This window comes from Bacillus rossius, chromosome 5 (genome assembly GCF_032445375.1).
Source record: "Bacillus rossius redtenbacheri isolate Brsri chromosome 5, Brsri_v3, whole genome shotgun sequence".
Lineage (NCBI taxonomy): Eukaryota > Metazoa > Arthropoda > Insecta > Phasmatodea > Bacillidae > Bacillus > Bacillus rossius.
Window position 1 is genome coordinate 20,780,895 of NC_086333.1, and position 22,678 is coordinate 20,803,572.

The following is a 22,678-nucleotide window of genomic DNA, read 5'->3' on the forward strand; positions in this document are numbered from 1 at the left end:
AAAATTTCAGACGCAATTAACGCCCCTCCCCCTCCATAAATCTGAGCTAACACCAGAGGAGGTACGATGGTGCCCAAAAACCTCAGGAACACGTCAAAATCAACGTACTTCAATATTCCTGACTTTTGAAAAATCGGAGAAAATTACTTCCTGTACGTGAGGGGTGGGGGTGCATCGAATCCCGGCCAAAGTTACCACCATGTACCGGCCTCTTCAATCGGAGGAACACTCCAAATCGAAAGAGAATCAAATGTTTTTAATATTCGAAATTTTGGGGGTTGACCTCCTGAGAGGTGAAGCGGGAGGAAATCTATCCCCGGGTTAATATCCCGCAACACCCCGGCCTCGTGGATACACAAAAAGACTTAAGCTCGAAAATAGTTGTCTTTTGCCCCTATAACCCACCCTTCTCTCTTCAGGTAATAGTCGTGAAATTATTTTTTAGTCGTCCGGATGACACCACTTGCAAAGTTCCAAATCGATTCGACAATTAGAAATAGGTTAAAATCGACTTTCAAGTTTTTAATACATCGTTAGTTACAAATAAAGCAAACAAAGGCGTGTAAAAAAGAGAGTTAAATTTTGTAAGGCATGTTTATTATTACCTAAATAAATATGTATTTATGATGAAAGTATTGTTTGGGCAGTTTACAAATTAATTTTTTTCCGATTGATGTGACATTTAGTTCATAGAGAGTCACAAGATATTCACCCTAGTTTGCTGTTTTTATGTGAGTGTATGTGTAATTTTGCGGTTTTTTTTTTCCTTATTGAAATTTTACTCTTGAAACGAGATCCCAAAAATTACCTAATGGGTTTTTAGCTTCTAGGTTAGAATTAGTATAACTTGATATTTCCCAACCCTGGACTCGGAGTAAGGAGCTAGAGTAAGGGTGCGCTAATTTGAAATGCCACGTCACTACAGTAGTATATATTGGTAGTTACTGGCATCGGTTCTGGTTCGTGGAGACGGAGCTGATGTCCACCATGTAGGATATTGATGTCACGGCGGCCATCTTGGATGACCTTGACCTTTGACCTAGGTCTTGATCTCGGCGGCCTTATTGTATCCGCAATCTTTAATTCGTCCATTTCGTATTCCGCTAGTTGGTTTTCTAGAACATTCTGCCACTCCACAAATGATGCAATTTTTGTTACGGCTGCTATCTTGAAAATCCGTAACATGCTGTCAAATTTTAATGGAAAAAATTGAAAACTAAAATTAAAAATTTAATAAAAATCTTTCAATAAAAAATTATTCCGCCATTTTGGAATCTGTCCGCTATATGACTCACACCACTACTGCCAAGGCATATGTTACAAATTATGATGGCCATCTTGTTGTCGTTTTCTAGATGGCACTGCCACTATTAGTTAAATTTTTACCCAATGGTGTGTAGTATTTATTAATTACCTTGGCATCCACCACCTTAACTTTTGGCCACCATCTTGAATTTCAGTAATTTTTAATCTATAAGTTCGAAAAAATCACAAATCATCAAAAAAATCACTTGTTAGAATAATGATTGATTTTATTATCTCGTCTCGATTCTTAATCAAAACAATAACATTAACTATAGGTAAAAAATATAATTTATTAAAATTACCATACTAAATGACAGATTCCAGAAAAAAAAATTAGAAATATAAAAAAATATGTAATTTCTACCAGTACAAAAAAAAAACAAGGAAATTGCAAGCGTTTCTCGTTATCTACAGCCGTTTTAGAAGGCCAAGTGAAACCTTTACAGGCTTTCACTGTCGTTTCAGGACAGTTACACATGACAGTTGATGACCATATTTTTCACACAGTTCAGAGTTCTTAGTTTCGTTGAAAGGACAGTTTCCAGGTTTGCAGCAATCCAACAGCTGCTGAGTCGGTTCGAAGGACACAGGTAGGTGTGAAAACCACCAGTGCTGAGCGCCTCTATCACAGGTTTATATATATGTACGCAGATACCCGGCATCCCAGTTGCTGTACTCGACACTGCTGAAGCTAGGTCTAACGCTCTCATACACGTTGGCAGGATGAAACGAAAACATATTCTTGCAGGTCATACGACAACTGAAGGCACGAATGGTTGCACGCCTTTTATATATGCAAGCTCTTCTCACACTGCGAGTGCCATTTCCGAATTAGCTGCGAAATTGTACAGGCACACACTCGTTCGAATTGTAGAGGCTCGCGGGGTGCTATCACAACTTAGAAACACATAACTTAGAAACACACAAGATATAATCTTCTAAGTTATGCCTGTTCTAAGTTGTGTGTTTCTAAGTTATGGTAGTTCTAAGTTATATGGTTTGGCATTGTGTGTTTCTAAGTTACGTGTTTCTAAGTTATGACAGTTCTAAGTTGTGTGTTTCTAACTTGTGATAGTTCTAAGTTATGACTTTCTACGTTACGACGTTTCTAAGTTGTGTGGTTCTGCGTTGCGTGTTTCTAAGTTACGTGTTTCTAAATTATGACAGTTCTAAATTGTGAGTTTCTAAGTTGCGATAGTTATAAGTTATGACAATATAAGTTACGACATTTCTAAGTTGTGTGGTTCTGCGTTGCGTGTTTCTAAGTTACGTGTTTCTAAGTTATGACAGTTCGAAGTATGAGTTTCTAGCTTGTGATAGTTCTAAGTTATGACGTTTCTAAGTAGTGTGGTTCTGCGTTGCGTGTTTCTAAGTTATGACAGTTCGAAGTTGTGTGTTTCTAAGTTGTGATGGTTCTAAGTATGACTTTCTACGTTACGACGTTTCTAAGTTGTGTGGTTCTGCGTTTCGTGTTTCTAAGTTACGTGTTTCTAACTTATGACAGTTCTAAGTTGTGTGATTCTAAGTTGTGATAGTTCTAAGTTATTAATTTCTGAGTTATGACGTTTCTAAGATGTGTGGATATTGATTGGGGAAACGTTTGGTTGAGTGTTTGTGGCAAATGTTTTCATATGGTCTTATATCCAGCCCCTACAAAGCTTTTCACTTTGAAAGTAAGGTAGCGATGTATACCATCTTCACCACCAGCGTTCTCTATGTGGTTCGTTGAAAACTACATTTTTTCAGACTTGCTTGCTTCTCGGCAGATGGCATTCTCACACAGTCCGTGCATTTAACGGCGAAAATATTGTGAAAAATAAATTTTATAAATTATATAAATTACACCCCACAAAATAGCGCATTTTTTATATTCAAAACAAAAAGTAAAACCGTAAAGAAGGGGTAAAGTATTTAAAATGATTTCTAACAAAAGAATTGCAAAATAAACTGAAAATTAAATTTTAACATCAAAATTTAGGTATGGTGGAAATACCGGCCATTTAAATTAGCTAATAATGTATAAAAATAGTACCAATTTCTCAGCAACCCAAATTTACTGGGTATTTTTATTGCATGGTTTTTATAACTGGCGATAATTATTTTGGCCTTATTCTTTGTCATAGGGAATACCGATTTTTAATTTATTTTTTTTACTGCGTAATTTAAAGTTTTATGCTAATGTGTTTAATTGGGAAAGCTCTGTTAAATTGGTCATTTGTGAAGCGGAAAATTTAATAAATAATCCAATGTTCTATGATAAACTTTGTTCGGTGAACTATTACGTGAAATTAAATGTATTTGTGACCACGGTTAGTCACCATGTTATAGCAAATGCATAACTATCCCACAAAACACAGAAAGTAATCGAATCAAATCAAAGGGAAGCGATTTTGTAAAGGTCTTGTTATGCGCAAATCACAATTAAAATATTTTTTTAGTTTGAAATTTGTCTAAAGAAATTTGCACTTAGTAATTTTTTAAGTAGGAGCATGTAACGGTTTTTTTTTTATTCTTTGGAAAATGGATGAAATAACAAATTTCGTATAGCTTTAACCTTCCATATAAAATATGTAACAAAATTATTGTAGAATTTTAAAATCATACAATTAACAATGTATATTTTAGTAGTTTTTTGGTTTCATTATACGTAGCAAAATATTACTTTAACATTTTATTATGTCCAGGTATATCGTCTACTGCTTGTGGTGTAGTGGTGTAAAATTACAAAAATAATTTTAAAAAACCTAGCGTTATAATTTTGTATACTTCTTGAGGGTTTTCGGATGGAATCTGACCGTAGCTTGGACTATTCAAGGAAAAAAACGCCAAAAACATATACATAGTTCAAGAGTTGTGTTGTGAAATTAAATTTGACACTGATATAGCGATTAATAACGTGTTTTGTTTAAGAGAGTCCATATTTTAGGAACTAGGTTTCTAGACGCACATGAATTGGATTTTTCCTGAGATAACTGTTTCTATCCATAATTATTTATCTGTGTATACAATTAATAATTCAGGATTTTATTTTTTTAACGATTGCTCTAGAATTTTAATTCTGTATTCACATATTTATTATTTGGTTATAATTTTATATGAAGAAATAGCGTAGAAACAAATTTTTAGAAGTTTTTTCGTAAACATACAAAAAAATGCCTTTTCTTTTGTATTACATAATAAAACATAATGACTTACAGTGTACTAAACTAACTGTAAATAATTTTGAATGATTCGTGCAGTATTTTAAAATATGCGCGTGCAATATTATGTACCAATCTGTCCATGCTTAAAGGGCTTCAGCCACTAAACATTCAATCTGGAAAATTAATTATCAATGGGGTTTGTTTTAACAAAACTTAATGAAATATATATATAAAACATAAATGGCTTAATAAGGATTGAACAAATATTTTTTTTAAAAAATTCAGACTTTTTTTTCAATACCTAAATTAATGAGCCCAGATTATTTACACAAGACATATATGAGTGGACTGATTAATATTTGATCTATTTTTAAAATGTTGGATTTTGTATAAACTTTACTCGCGACTTCTGCAATCACAAAAATTTTGTCGTTTTTTTAACATCGGCAACGTTCCTTTAAATGAAGTAGAAACGGTAAGTAACATTCCAGCAGGTATTATTTTTATGTTGATTAACTTGATAATGTAACGGAGCAAAAGAGAGCAAATTACAAAACATTTTCTTAGACATACAAATTTCTACGTTGTTACAAGTAGTTGGCGAGGTGAAAACAAAATTTAGAGTTGTGCAGGTCAGGTTCAACCTCGAATCTTTGACATTTCACCTTGACAGAAAAATCTTACACTTAATAAAATTCGATCAATCATGCACAATTTGATGCACAGAGTGAAATCCAAATCCCAGATATGCAATTTTTCCAAGAAAAATTAAAATTTAAATAAAAAGAAAACTTGAAATAACTTCCAAAAATGTTAAATATTATTTTTAAATGTTGAGTTTATTTATATTTATCCTCTTTTATTCAGATCGCTATTAAAAAATATAACTCATGTTAAAACGTTTTTGAAACCAGTCACGTGATAAATATTTATCAGTGTCAATTTAGTTCTGTACTTGTACCTCGGGAAGACCACAAAAAAATTAACCGTTGTCTTTACACTACCAAGCCCAATAGGCAAGAAGAAAGTCATATTATTCATATATGTACTCACTCTCGTCTTTACCTTTTTTATTTCACAGAGACTCTCACAAAAAATTACTAGAATGTTGTACAGATTGTTAGGTACCTATTCGTGATTAATGAAAGTGACACAAACTTTCAAGAAAAAATACAAGACAATCTCTTACGATAAAATTTTTTTCACATCTTTTGACGCATAATGGTATTTTTAGAAATTTTTAGGACTATTTAAGTTTATACGTCAAGGGGTATCTTTAAAATGTTCACCAAAAAGGGTTCAAAGTCATTGTTATTCTGTACTATATTTAAATGAGTAGGCCCTACGGCGTAGAGTAATTATCATTGAACAAACGAATAAATTTTGTTCTTCCTTAAATTAGGTAAAAAACATATTAAATAACACCATTAATAAAAAAATGGGTGCGTGTACTTATGTACGCGCGTGAGAAGTTATACTTCTTTGGCATCATTAAAAAATAGTTCTTCATTGCATGCAAATAATTAATTACAATAAAATAATACAAGTGCTGGAAAAAGATAGTCAACACAGTCAATAAAGTTCAGTTTAAATTTAAAAAAATAAATAAATAAAATTTAGAGAAAAATAAATATATAAAACATAACTTGTACTTAATATTATAAGATTCTTAATTTTAAATATTGATTATTGATTATTTAATATTTTAAAAGAAAAGAAATAAATTTATTAATAATTTCCAAAATTTAATTTAAGTTTATTCATTTCTTTAAATATTTAATATTTTTTAATTTAATATTCACTTTTCATGTTTATCAAAAAGTTTTCATTAAATGTGTTCATTTAATTTATAAATATTTATTATTTATTCAATTTAATAATAAATATTAAAAATTAATATTTTAATTTAATGTTCAATTTTAAATTATCACAAATATTTTATTAAATGTTTTATTAAATTAATTTCTTTATTTTTTAAATATTAAATAAACAATAATAATTATTTATTATTAATAATTAAATAATATATTATTAATTAGATTAAATAATAATATTTTAATTTATATCAATAAATAATACATACCGATAGTTAACCTCAATTATATTGGAGCACTTGAAAAAATATAAAGGCACATTTTTTTTTTACTAATATTTACGAATCTATTCTAATATTATAAAGCTGAAGAGTTTGTTTGTTTCTTTGTTTGAACGCGCTAAACTCAGGAACCACTGGTCCGATTTGAAAAACTCTTCAGTGTTGGATAACACATTTATCGAGGAAGGCTATAGGCTATATTATATTATCAATAACATTAGGGATCCTTACTAAAAGTCCAATTTAGAATGAAATGCGTTGGAGGGAGTTCGTTACAACATGCAGTAAACGTACGAAGTGTGTGTTGACAATGTCGCAGGCGCATAGAAGTTTATTTCATATTGCCTATTAACATTGTTGCCACGCACTAGATGCCTTATCATTTTAATTTTCCCATACAAAAAAAAACACCCGTGTGAGATTAACAACGAAGCAATCAGTACCCTCATAAAAATTCAATAAGTATTTAAATACTTTTTATCACTTTAAATCGCAAACATAAACTATTGTTTTATTTCCTCTCTGTGTGTTTAATTTGTTTTTATTGCCCTTTTTTTCAAGTATATATATTTTACAGACTTGAAACTTCACAGTAATGTTCCTTATGTTACGCAGGATGACATTTTCCGGAAATTAGATCCCATGGGTGGTTAAAACCAGGCAACAGTGGGTACTTTGTCTGCATGAGAACAGGATTTTGCATTGTTCATGCCTTCTGCGTCTCCATGGCAACGGGAATCGCGCGGCAGTGGCGTACCCACAAAAAGGGGCATGTATAATGAGCGGCACATGAGTGATCTGCCTGTAGACTGCCGTAGCGAAGTACGGGTACATCAGTTGTACGTTGCGTGCACGAGTCGGGAAACCATCGGTGCTATTCATTTTCTCTCCGGTACATTATTCAGCATTGTAATAAATTTTCACTGAATTTTTTTTATTTACCATTACTGTAAATGGGAGATGTGGCTTAATTTTTTTCCATTAGTATAGCCGTGCGAAGCCGGGTCGGGCAGCTAGTAGTAAATAAAATTAATTAAAATATTCCATTTAAATCGCTACTGAATATAATTTATTAGCACATACGGTATATAATTCGCACTTGTATGAAACTAAAACACGTGCTGTGAATGTAGAATTTTGTAACATGTGGATAAATATTATAAATATGAAAACAGTGATCATAGGCGACGAGCGTGCCAACATGCGCGACTAATAGAGGTTCAATTTTTATTTTTTTGGTAGATTTTTTGCGAGACTTAATGAGCGATTTATCGGGCAGCTTTAACCTGTTTATTTTGTGTTACAGTGATGCGCGCGCATCTTAAAATCTCACTCTCATCATTTTTTCATAACGCGCCTAAAGAAGTATAACTTCAAAAATAAAAGTAAAAAAAATACCTACCGCCGAGTTTGACCCACGACCCTTCAGCATATTAACCGTGCAGTATTACCACTGATCTGACAGAAGGTTACGAGAAAAATGTGTTTTCTTTTTTATGTAATACCAAAATAATGTGTTTTTTTTTAAACCTTGGGATTTACTCTTTACTGTCACTATTTTAGTTTACGAAAATTAATTCCATGGTAATTTCGCTATCATAAAGTTTCATTTGGCACACCAATACGTTTGGTATGTCTCCTAATGTGGGTTTATGTTCATACACGTGGGTCCGCCATCTTCCTGTGAAAATGTCGTCACATGGTGCGCGCGCAGCTTCAACCTGTTAAATTTGTGTTACAGTGATGCGCGCGCATTTTAAAATTTCACCCTCATCATTTTTTCATAAAGCGCCTAAAGAAGTATAACTTTCAATTTTCAAACATTTTAAGCTCCATACAAATCAATAATTTCTCAACGATTTTTCTGAACGTGTAGTAGGATTCACTAACAATTTACAAGAGTGCATGCATTTTATTATATTTAACGGTGTAAGATGCACATGCCACCCATCTTACACTTGCCTTATGCGTCAAGACGGACGCACGCAAATTAACATTTACAATTTGTTTTACAAATACAGTAAGTTAGGTTTAATTATTGCGTAACAAATAATTTTAACTTTCGCGTACAAAGTTTCCGAGTGTGAATAACTTTACTGGCGAATTTCGCTAAATATCATGACGTACTCTGTGATTTTGTTTTAGTTTGTAGAAAATATGGCTTTGAAAATAACCGTTGATGAAAATATTTTATTCAGAAAACATTAGCATAACTTTTTTTTAATATTTGTATTTTTTTTCCGTTTGTAGTAACACATGACGCTAGCCCGAACAAGCAAACAATTTTCACATGTTGGGTTTCGGTAATATTTTATTCAATAGACGTCTGTCTCTTAAAATTAATACATATCTCTATAATCAAATTTTCCCCAAGAAGTTACTAAAAACGAACTTCACCCACGAATTTCGATAAGCCATTCAGTGGTTTAAGATTTTTTTTTGGATACAAAAAGACATTGAATTTGACCTTGTGAGGAATCTTTTTTTTTTGTAGGATATACCAACAGTATAATACGTTAATATCCAAGCAGTAAAATAAATTTCTTCCAAACACCACTGATATTGTACGTTGTGCTGGCTGCTTTCTTAACATTCGGAATGACTCAAATGTCCTTCGACGACGAAATGTTTTAAATTCTATAAATCCAATGTTCGGAGAGAGTCAACTATTTAAATTGATAGCATATTTACTAACAAATTCTAAAACGCTGTCGTATGAAGCCGCTGTATGACCGTAATAAATGTGGATAATATTCGATTTATCCGCGGCATTTTCTCTCGATTAAGGCTTGTTTTCCTACAATTTAAAAATTCAACTCAAACTTATAACTGAAATACGTTTTTAGTTAAGTATTGTTTCCAGTAACGTAAGTGAAGAAAGGCTATTTACGAAATGGTGATTTTGAGGCCAAGAAAGTCGCTCGGCAGTTTAGAAAGAGTTCAGATTGATTTCGAATAGGATATTATGTTGTTTTTTCTGGTGGCTAAATTAACATATATTTTATGTCACCAAAAATAAAAATAACTACTTTATTATCCTAGGCATCTATTCTTAGTAAAATTACCTACTAAACGACCTTACTAAATTTTGATCATAATAGGTTTTCATGCTCTTTGTGCTACATATGTACAAACGTATTGTTACGAACGTCAGCAGAGCTGCGGCGCGCAGGTGCAGCGCTAGCTGGCTGACAGGTGGCCACTGCAACATGAGATGCTGCGCGCACCTGGGTCGCCGTTTCCCCCTCTTCTTCCCCGCGCAACGCTGATAGTTTGACATCCAAAACCTGACAGCTGCGGAGTTGCTCGAGCCGCCGACACGTGTTTCGAAAGATCTCTGCCGTCGGGTCAGCGCGGAATAAAGCGACAGGCCCCAGCCGCGCTCGTAAGTTCTAGAAATTGCGTCTGGATATATAAAACGAGGACGCCGACCTCAGAGTTCAGTTCAGTGATGTCGGGAGTTTTCCCGCGGCGGAGTTTCCTGGCGATAGAGCGACGAAGTCCCTGGACGAATGGTCCAGGGCGAAGAGTTCAGTTCCAGGCGATAGTGTCGCGGGCGTGGCGGAGTTCCGAGCGAGACGTTGAGTGGGATCTCGGCGAAGGGGAAGTGCGACGACGGCGGCGGAGTACGGTGACGGAGTCCTGCGACGGAAGACCACGAGGGGTGCTGCGGCGAGAGTTGCGCCAGAGGTGCGGCCCAGGTGTGCGGTGTGTAAAAGCGAGTGACTGAGGAAGCAACATTTTTAAGTACAATTGATTAATTGGCATTTTTAGATTCTTTGCTAGCAATGTAAATAGTGGCAATAAATAAAACTGTGTGTGTGTAATATAATCTTAAATTGGGATATCCCTTTACGAACCCTGTAAATCGTAACATTTTTGGTGTCAGAAGTGTTATAGCCCTAATTTAAAGAATTTAGGATTAGTTTATAGTGAATTAAAATTTAATTAGATTTTCGAGATTGCAACAGTGTTAGGAAGTGTAGTTAGTTTTGAGTGTAGTAGTTTTAAAATTAGTGTTAGTATTTAGTAGGGGTTTAGGTTAGCACATAGGGGAAATTGCAGTGTCGTCATAAGACATTAGTGTTGGATTTGTAGTGTATGTGGACAAGAAAGATGGCTGCCGACGAGCTTAAGAATGGCCTGAAATTCTTGGCCGAAATGAAGAATTAAATTGATAACAGCCAGGAAGAAATGAAGAATGAACTGAAGATTAGCCACGAGAAAATGGACAAAATGAAGAATAAAATTGATAACAGCCAGGAAGAAATGAAGAATGAACTGAAGAGTAGCCACGAGAAAATGGACGAAATTAAGAATAAAATTGATAACAGCCAGGAAGAAATGAAGAATGAACTGAAGAGTAGCCACGAGAAAATGGATGAAATAAAGAATAAAATTGATAACAGCCAGGACGAAATGAAGAATAAATTTGATAACTGCCAGGAGAAAATGGAGAATAGGCTGGACGAGATGAAGAATAGAATTGATAACGGCCAAGAGGAGATGAAGAATGCTATGAAGACAGAGATAGAGGACATCAAGAAAAACCAAGAAGAGATGCGAAACGAAATAGTTGCTGCACAAGAAGAAATTAAAAAAGAAGATCGATGTAAACAGCAACCACTTAGAAGGCAAAGTACAGTGTTTGGAGCAACATGTAGCAGAACATGAAAAACTAGTAGCACAACAGCTGGCTCAACTCGAGCAGGCTACTGAAAAGCGAGTATCAGCGGTAACCGAAGTGTGGCATCATATACTCAAGGAAGCTATATCTGCTACAAAACGGAGTAGTTATTCTGGAGATGTGAAGGTGGAAGGTGCAACTGGTCTCCCAAAATTCAAGCCACCCACCTTTGATGGCCAATCGTCGTGGGCTGTCTACAGGCGACAGTTTGAGGCAGCTGCTGAAGTAAATGGGTGGGACGATGAATAAAAGGCTATGGCACTCGTCTTGGCCCTGCGAGGATCTCCACTAGAGCTGCTGCAGACAATACCAGTTACAGACCAGAAAGAATATGTGGTATTAGTAGAGGCACTTTAGTTGAGGTATGGCAACCGACACATGGGCGAGGTGTACAGAACAGCCCTGAAGACACATCAACAGAGATCTTCGGAAACCCTCCAAGAGTTCGAAGCCGACATCGAGCGACTTGTGCACCTCGCCTACCCAGAAGCACCAACAGAGTTCCGCCAGCAGCTAGCCACTAGTGCTTTTATAGATGGGCTCCGAGATGCGGAGGTTCAGCAAACTCTTCGTTTGACCCGACACAAGAAGAGCTGTGAGGCCTTGGTTCATGCCCTGGGAATCGAAGCAGCACGCAGTGTCTCAAGAAACACAAGCTTCAGGACAAGGAGAACTGGACTGGAGCCTTACAATGCAGCAAATTCTAGAAACACCACTAATGAAGTAGATATTCTAAGGGCATTGAACAAGCTGCTGAATGATACTCCAGGTAACAAGATAAAAAGAGCAGGAGGATGCCCGCGGTGCTTCATCTGCAATGAAATAGGACACATCAAGTGGGACTGTCCCATATGCATGAAGACAACACAACAGGAAGAAAAACAAGATCAACAGGGAAACGAGCAATAGCTCGTATGAAGGGATGCATGCCAGCTCTACAGAAAATGGTAGCCCCTAGGGTTTATCCTGTATCCGTATTTCGTAGAGGCCATGACAGTTTGTTGCTCAATGGATGGATCAATGACAGACAGTGTTTACTTACTGTTGACACAGTAGCATTGGCATCTATTATTCGCACATATATTGTAAATAGAGAAAAAATGAAAACAACACCCATTCCATACAGACACAAAACAGCAAACCGGCGACACCTCACCTGTGCATGGACAGTTGAATCTGGAGTTAAGGATTGGAACTTGGACATTATCACTGACCTATCTTGTTGGTGATATCACCGATGAGGTAATATTAGGAGTAGACATCATGAATCGATACGGATTCGTTATTGACATGGAAGGACATGTACTGCGTATTAAAGATGAAGATGTGGCTTTGTTTATTCCCGACCAACTAGAATTTCCTGTAATGCAAGTGGTAGTTAGCGAAACTGCTTCAATTCCAGCAAATTATGAGAAGATAATAACAGCTAGGACTACGGGGGACCCTAGGGGCAACATGAGCTACCTGATAGAGCCAGATACGAAGTTAGGATTGAAGACACTCCTGGTCGCTCGAAGCACTGCAAGATGCGGCGAGGTTGTTCCAGTCAGGGTGCCAACCTCGACTCACGAACAAAGGTCCTTAAACCAGTGGACCCAATAGTTAGCTGCGAACCAGTCTCTTGGGTAGGCTAATTCTAGTCTTCCTCACCTGTTAGACATGATGCGCAAACACTGAACCCGAATCTAGAGCAGCTACTAAGACCATGCCAAAATAATCTGACAGATGGGGAAATAGAAGATGTAGTAGCTTTTCTAGTAAACAACCAGGATGTATTTTCCTCACGGGATACTGACCTTGGGAGAACCAGCCTGGTCTATCATCGCATCAACACAGGTGATGCAGAGCCGATCCGACAGGCACCACGATAGCTGCCTCTAGCAAAACAGGAAGAGGCTGAGAAGTTGATCGTGAGTATGATGGAAGGTGGTGTAATAGAACCATCAGCAAGTCCTTGGGTTTCCCCAAGTTGTTTTAGTGGCGAAGAAGGATGGCCAACTGAGGTTTTGTGTGGACTACTAAAAGCTGAATGACATCACCAAAAATGACAGCTACCCCCTGCCACGTATCGATGACACACTTGATACACTCTCTGGCACCAGATGGTTCTCTACATTGGACCTGAAGAGTGGTTACTGGCAAGTGGAGCTACACTCAGAGGATAAGGAGAAGACTGCTTTTACGACTGGTAGTGGTCTGTTCCAGTTCACTGTGTTACCATTCGGGTTACGTAATGCTCCTGCAACTTTTGAGAGATTGATGGAGCTTTTCCTGCATGGCTTGACTTGGAAAACATGCCTAGTATATCTGGACGACATTATTGTAGTAGGTAATACAGTGAAGGAACTTTTGCAAAATCTCCAGGATGTATTCGACAGGCTTCGCCATGGCCAGCTTAAGTCCTAAGAAGTGCTTCTTGTTCAAGCATGAGGTAACATTCCTTGGGTATATCGTTTAGCACGATGGAGTGCGAACAGATCCTGAGAAGATCCGTTCTGTTATGGAGTGGCCTCAACCTAAAAACAAGCATGAAGTAAAAAGTTTTCGGGGACTCTGCACTTACTACAGACGGTTTGAGCCCGGGTTCTCGACAATCGCAAAACCACTTCATCAGCTGACCGAGGACAAAAGACAATTTATCTGGACCTCAGCATGTGAGACTGCATTTCAAGACCTCAAGAAATCCCTGTATTCTAGCCCCATGCTTGCCTACCCTCATCTACCTGGAGAGTATAATCCTGTGTCTGGCCAGATGTAAAAACCATTAAAACTGTCCGGCTATTGAGGTAACATTTTTTCATAGGTCCCCAAGTAACATATATAATATTTAGCTTTTATACTATAACGAAAGTATAATTATAATTTATTAAAGTTTAGGGGTGTCTGGCAAGGGGTAGCAACTGTCATAAGTGTCCGGCAATGGATGACCAGATTTCAAAAGTTATCTCTACGAAAAAATAAAAAAATTATTTTTATACTTTAAAGAATTTAAGGTACTATTTTAAACACCTTTAATACCTGTTACCTGCCCAAGTAACCACAACCCTATCTCTATAGTCCCTGGTCGTTCTTAACTTATAGGGGACATGCACAGAAATCTTTCAGCTTTTATAAAATAACGAAGGTCTGGCCGTCGTGGGCTCTTGCTCTATTGCGTTGGCCGTTAAAAGATATACTTCCTTAGATTTTATACACATGACTATTATAAAAATTGTTTTGAAAAATAATTAAATATTCTGGTTACGTGGTTTTCTAATAAAACATTATTTACAGCTCAGTAAATACTGTGGTAATTTTGGGCTATGTAGACATATAAGCTGATGCACACAGCATTTCCCGGACTCTACGCAGATTAAATGCATCTTTTTGACGTGACAATATCTAATCCTTCGATGAACGCCGGCTGCACTCACGAAAAAGTGTCCCGTAACGCACATTGACCCACTACGGATGTGTCCCGTTACGCTCATTGTACGCATGCGCCGTATCACTCTTCCACTTGATTGTAACAACAATCGATTTGACTTTTCAATCATGTTTTCGTCGTTTGAATTATTAATATTATATAATTTAACGATCGTCCACCGATTTTCAGCACAGTCGATACGGTTATTTAAAAGTAATTTTGAATTTTCAAATACTTTTTAACGAGCAATGGTGTTTTACAGTTACACATAATAATTCAAATTACACCCGGGATCTTTTGCACAATGTTTTAAAAAATATTGTTACCCATTATAAATAAGTTTGATATATTTGGGATGCGTATTTATTATAAAATCGTATTATAAAAACGAAATTATATTTTTCCCCTACGGTGCTGCTATCTATGGTGACGGACGCGAACTGAACGAATCGTGCTCTCTATCAGCTGCCGCGGGAACCAGGCACTCGTTAATACATATTTACCTTTGTTTATCGCGATGGGCGTTATTATTAATGAATTATAAATTAATTTCGTGCCCAGGGCAACAATTGCATATCATTTTGAGCACTGGAAGACATAAAAACGTAAAATATTCTCGAAGAATTTTAATCTGTGGTTTTCATTGCTTATCACAACTACAATTTCGGCCATAAGGGTTAATTATTCTTGCATTTTAAAAATCTCATTTCTAGTATAATTTCATTAATTTATTCTTTTATTATTAAAAAAGTAGTATCTGTCGGCGTGTGCAGTAATAATAGGTTATGTTAGATATTTGATTACAGTTTATTTATATGAATACTTGTTCATAATTATATTTAAATGAAAAGTTAATGTGGTTTTCATTGCTTATTACAACAACATTTTCGGCAATAAAGGTTAATTATTCTTGCATTTTAAAAATATGATTGCTTGTATAATTTCAAGTATTTATTTTTTTATTATTAAAAAAGTAGCATCTGTCAGTGAGTGCAGTAATAAAAGGTTATGTTACAATTGACTAAAAAATTATGGTGATTCATATAATTTATGATAGATATTTGATTACAGTTTATTTATATGAAAACTTGTTCATAATTATATTTAAACTTTATAGCTAAACGCCAGTTTTTAAAATTAATTACAATTGTCACGTGAAATGTTTCGTCGACTGTTTATAAAGTGAAGTGAAAGAATGTGGTTTTCATTGCTTATTACAACAACAATTTCGGCAATAAAGGTTAATTATTCTTGCATTTTAAAAATCTCATTTCTAGTATAATTTCAAGTATTTATTCTTTTATTATCAAAATAAAGATGATTCTATTTTATTCAAAAAAGTATGCAATCATTTCATCAATGTTTTGTTATGACGTTGTCACATTGAACTATCATCCGTAAACCGACTTTACAGACAACCAATTTTTTTAAGTATATCGAATACTAAGATAAAATATGTTTTATTTTATAAATTAGTTGCTGGCGGTGAGGCTTGTGATTATTTTTAAATTTGTAATCATAATTGGATATTAAATTTCGTCTTATTTTGAATGAAAAATATACAAAATTTCAATAACAAATACGTAACATTGTTTCAAGGGGCTGGAATAGAACATGAGGTGGTTTTTCCGAAATATTTTGTAAATAGTGGAATTCTTTATTTTTTTAAATTAATTTCAAACAGTAATTTTGTCAGTTATGCTAAATTTCTTCAATAAATACCAAAAATAATTTATTTAAGGGGTGAAAAGGTGGATAGGTTGATTTTAAAGCATTTTTCAAACAAATGTATGCACTAATTACAATTTCAATTTATTCGTTAGCTCGGCAAAACTTTCATACAAAAATATTAAATTATGTTTTATTGGAGGGGAAAGGCAAATGGGGTGTTAACTCTGTTTGGGATGGTGGGTTTGTAGACAGTAATATTCCTCTTTTTTTTTAAATAAGATAGTGGTGGTAATATTCATTTTAATATAAATGTTATTTTAGAACATGTTTACTTAAAGTGGTGGGAAAAGGGGATGGAAATGATTGTTCCAAATGTAATGAGGATAGCAACATTCCTCTTTTTTCGAATGTCAAGTGTGCATACTTCAACCAGTTCAGAATAAAATGGATTAAGCTAAATATAATATTTATTAAAATTGTTTGTTATTCAAAGAACAAGCAGTAATATATATATATATATATATATATATATTTAAATAAAATGTTATAAAGTTAAAAAAGTTGCATAAAAAAGTAAATAAAAATAGTGCACTTGGTGGGATTCGAACTTAGGGATCTGAAGTATAAAACCACGCAATAACCGACTTTGGCATTAAATTCCAACAGGAATATAGTTGTCTTTTATCTCGGGTGCGGTGTCACTTGGGCTAAGGATTCGACACCGCTTAAAACTCGTAAACTATGAAAGCTACAGTGTTGAAGTAAATATATCTTAGTAGAGCAGACTTTGCTCGTAATCGTTACATAGGACTTAACCGGTAAAAATTTTCATTCATGACGTAACAAGTGTTGGTGGGGAGATTAGAATTGAAATCAGAAAGGGATATAACTCCGAAAGTAATGGATAATATTGGTATATCAGTGTTATAATTTCAATATTATAATTTATTTTAAAGTTGCACCTGGTTCTTTTTCTATTTCGTACTATTCTAGCTTACAGTCCCGGTAATTATGTCACAAATATTAACCGATGTTTATAAAATAGAATATATCTTTCTATATATATATATATATATATATATATATATATATATTGCCACGTGATCGGCTGTCTGGCTAGCTGGACGACTTTGGCAATAACGTTGCATTTCTGTCGCATGCAAAAATTTTAACTTAAAGAAGTATAAATTAATACTAGTGAAAAAATGGTTTATAATATATCTCATGTGCATATCAAGTGCTTTTCGAAATTAGATGTACACAATAAATTTCGTCAAGTGTGCGAAATTTCACCAAGGAATGCCACAATTTACCTTCTCTTTTTTGGAAACAGATGAAAAAAATTAATATTTTAATTTCACTTTTTTCGTTATTTGAACAAAAATCATCCAAAAGTACCAAAATTTTGCCTGGGGAGGGAGGAAACGGGAGATGGGGTGGTTATTGTAAAATGTTATGTAGAAAGAGTGATCTTCCTTTTCATTTACAAATTCTGTTATTTTAATAATCAGTTTAGAAAACTTTTATCAGGAATTACCAAGATTACTTTCTAGGGAAAGGAAAGAGGTATGAGGTGGTATTTTCGAACTAGAATATAAACATTAAAACACACCTTACCTTTATACATTGTTAAAGCTATATGCACATAAATTTGTTTAAGCGATGGTTAGGCTTCATACTATAAAGTTTATCTGCTAACAAGTAGAAAATAATAAAACCAGCGGGATTGGACTATCTTTTAATTAATATTATAATTGTCTAAATTATATCAAAATACATTGTTTTCTAATTTTTGGTTTTAAAAGGTAATATGCTAAGTTCAAACAAGTTCTACTCTTGGATGGGAATAAAACTGAGGAATTTCGATTTTTTATATCATGAAATGAGCTAAATTAACATTGTATCAAACTTCGAAGAATATTAAGTTATTTACGGCGTATTCTCTGGATTACAGCATAATTAAAATGATCCTATTTTAATTGACTATTACAGTTTATGGGGAAAAAATTCTACCATTCTTTTGCTATTACCAATATTAAAGAATTGTAAATTAAATAATTAAATAAAAGCACTTGCTTAGTGCTTAAGAACACCAATATTTACCACTGTATTATGATTGTTTTTTTTTGTGATTTATATCTTTAAAAATAATTATTTTGGCTTTAAAATATGAACATTAGAAAAAATATTAGAATTTTAAGTATTTTCATTATCCTTGTACCAGTTTTCATTTTTATATAATGTGTAGGAAAGTAGATTGTTAATGTAGGTATGATATAGGTATAACATAGTATTCTGAAAATGCAAAGAACTTTTAAAAAAGGAAATTTTGCTGTTATAATATCTTAGTAGAGAAATATTTAATCTAATAGCTGCCCGACCCGGCTTCGCACGGCTATACAAATGGAAAAAAATTAAGCCACATCACCCATTTACAGTAATGGTAAATAAAAAAAATTCAGTGAAAATTTATTACAATGCTATATAATGTACCGGAGAGAAAATGAATAGCACCGATGTTTTCCCGACTCGTGCACGTAACGTACAACTGATGTACCCGTAATTTGCTTCGGCAGCCTACAGGCAGATCACTCTTGCGCCGCTCATTATACATGCCCCTTTTTGTGGGTACGCCACTGCCGCGCGATGCCCGTTGCCATGGAGACGCAGAAGGCATGAACAATGCAAAATCCTGTTCTCATGCAGACAAAGTACCCACTGTTGCCTGGTTTTAACCACCCATGGGATCTAATTTCCGGAAAATGTCATCCTGCGTAACATAAGGAACATTACTGTGAAGTTTCAAGTCTGTAAAATATATATACTTGAAAAAAAGGGCAATTTTTGATATTTAAAGTACCCGCAAAATGTCAACGGTGATGAGGACTGCACTAACAATGAAATAGTCGTTGCCATAGAGACGAATGAAGCATCAACAAAGCAATAGCCGTTCCCATGGTGATTTCCTACCAAAAACTGGAAATTTTTATTTATTACGCCCCCGAAACTCCCCTTGGGATCGGATTTCCGCAGAATTCGTTCTTAGTGAGCGTCTATATCACAAAATGAGTAACTATGCTATATTTCAAGTCAATCGGGTGTATAGTTTTAGAGATCTCGTGATGAGTGAGTCAGTGAGTGGTATTTCGATTATATATATCTTTATATATATATTTCTTGTGTGCGTGTGTATGTCACTGAACTCCTCCTAGACGGCTGGACCGATTTTGATGAAATTTTTTGTGTGAGTTCACGGGGATTCGAGGATGGTTTAGATTCACAATTGGATATTTTATCTCGATTCTGAGTTAAGAAAAAACTAAAAAATGTAATGTGTGTCATAGATATACAAACTGTTAGTGTCATTCATCTATGCCTGCCGAGAAATAGCTTTCAAGCCATTACGTTACGTTTTGCTATTGTAAGGAACTAAGTAGAGAGTAAGAAAAAAAAGCTCTTGACAGTTTGTAGTGTCGCCATATTTAATTCAATTTTCAATACCGTTTTTGTATATTACAATTTAAATTGCAGAAAAAAATCATGTTTCATAGACACATAAATAGTGAGTGTGTCATTTCTCTATGTCCACGAGTTCTCGCCGCGTTATTTTCTCCTTGGGGCGAACCCGTCCGCTTGATTAAATAAACAGGTTTTATCGTTGAATGATTTCATGATTTATTTCATGAAAATCTGCTCTCATAAAAAAGTTAGTTTTATAGACATTCAATAGGTGTCTCGCTCTCTCTGAAGATCAATCTATGAATCGTTACAAATTTATTTCCTTTATATTTTTAGTTTGATTTGATACAATATGATTTCACTAAAAGTCAATTTCTACCCATTCCTATTTTTATTTCCACATTACGAAGTTTCACTTCTTCCACACGGAGGGACTTCACGCAATATTTTTGCATTCAATAAAAACTATTTTTTAATGATGCCAAAGAAGTATAACTTCTCATGCGCGTACCTAAGTACACGCACCCTTTTTTATTTTATTTTATTTATTCTATATATATATATATATTTTTTTTTTCCCTACCTAGGAAACTCATAATTCTTTTAAATTTCACGTGTATGTTTTCAATGTCATTCGAGTTGTACAATTTTTTTTGTCAAATTGGTCATTATTTATACTTTGTTTTATTTTGGAAACATACGTATTTTAGGTATTATGACAAATAAAAAAAATTAGTTTCACTAACATTCTTAGGTTTTTGTTGTGTGGATAGTTTCAAAATTAATATTATGTAGGTACTCTACATAAATTCTTAAACTTATAAATTTCTTCGAAATTTATTCATAGGTAGGTAGGGCCTACTAATATTTTCTATTTGTCAATATTGTTATTTTTTTTTTTACATTACCTACTTATTTGCAAGGAGTTTGGTTTAGTGTTTATAATTTATCTGCTGAGCGTCAAGAGTCTTAGGGCTGCTGAGACCGAAGACCAGAAATATTATCAATTATGTAATATATTGTTGAAAAATTAGAATTTAACTATTTCAGGAAAGTTGATTTTTTTTTATTTATAAGAATAGTTATGTGTAATTGCCATCTTCCTTTATTTTATATTAAACATTATGTTTGGTTGAGTGTAAGATAATTTTATTGATGTATGTTTTAATTTCATTTAATTTCTTATATATATATATTCTTACCTACCTACTTCTATTAAATTTCAGGCGGATGTTAACATTGTCATTCCAGTTGTATAATTTTTTGTCAAATTAGTTGTTATTTATACTTTTTGTTTCATTTTGGACTACCTATGTTTTTTTTATACTTAATTCAAAGATTTGTGGTGTGTACAGGGAGTGATGTCTCTATTTATTTCTATACTCCTTTGGATAAGCGAATATTGCCACCACAGTTTTACATATAACGAAATCCTACAAATGTTTTAAACATTATGACGAATATATATAGTTTCACAAACATCCTTAGTTTTTTTTTTGGTGTGTATAGTTTGAAGTTTAAAATTATGTATGTACGTAAATTCTTAAACATAGAGTTATTTATTAATTTATTTAGATAATTATTAATAGGTAGGAAATAAGCTTTTTATTTGTCAATATTGTTATTATGGTAGATAGGAGTACAGTAAATGCCTACATTCTTATATTCCTTTAGATCTCTTTCGATTTGGAGTGTTTCCGAGCCATTCGGGGTCCTCAACGTCAACCCCCCCCCCCCCCCCAGGTGGTTAAAAAGCCCCAAAATGTCCAAAATTTAAAATACTTGAAAAATTTATCTGTTTCGGTTTTAAGTGTTTTCGAGCCATTCAGGGTCCTCGAACCCCCCGCCCCCCTCTGGGAACAAAGCCACAAAATTTCGACAAATTCAGGAATTTCAAATATCTATTCTTTCGAGATGGAGTGCTCCAAACCATTCGAGGTCCTGAACATCCACTTTCCGCAAAAGTGAAAGCCCCAAAATTTCGAAATATAAGAATATATATAAATTGGATGTTGGCATGTACGTCGTCGATAAAATCTTACACCGTTTGACCGATCGCCATGAAAGTTGGCACATCAAAGTGTTTTTATCATGGAGACGGTTTTTATGTTAACAATTTTTTTTTGTAACTCGCCTCTAGATGGCGCTGTAGCGCATCAACTTCTAAACCTTTCAACCGATCACCATGGGTAAACAGAAAACCATAGGTCACAGATACACAAACAGTAATTATGTGTTATTTCTTAATGTCCACCACACTGGACATATCGCTATTCATTTTGCTGTAACTCGCGGACAATATATCACCCGGTGTTCAGCCCGGGCTAAGCCGGGTACTGCAGCTAGTATATATATATATATATATATATATATATATATATATATGTGTGTGTGTGTGTGTGTGTGTGTACAAGTCCTTGTCAGAATTGTAACGGGAGAGGAAAAAAAATTAAAATTAATTAAAAATAATAAAAATAATTCTAGTTAAAGATAAAAACAAATTAAACACAGAGAGAGGAAACAAAACAATAGTTTAGGTTTGCGATTTAAAGTGATAAAAAGTATTTAAATACTATTTGAACTCTTATGAGGGTACTGATTGCTTCGTTGTTAATATCACACAGGTGTTTTTTACTTGTATGGGAAAATTAAGAATGATAAGGCATCTAGTGCGTGTCAACAATGTTTATAGGCAATAGGAAATAAACTTCTAGCACCTGCGGCATTGTCAACACACACTTCGTACGTGTACTGCATGTTGTATCTAACCCCCTCCAGCGCATTTGATTCTAAATTGGACTTTAAGTAAGGATTTCTAATGTTATTGATAATATAATATAGCGTATAGCCTTCCTCGATAAATGTACTATCCAACACTGAAAGAATTATTCAAATCGGACCAGTGGTTCCTG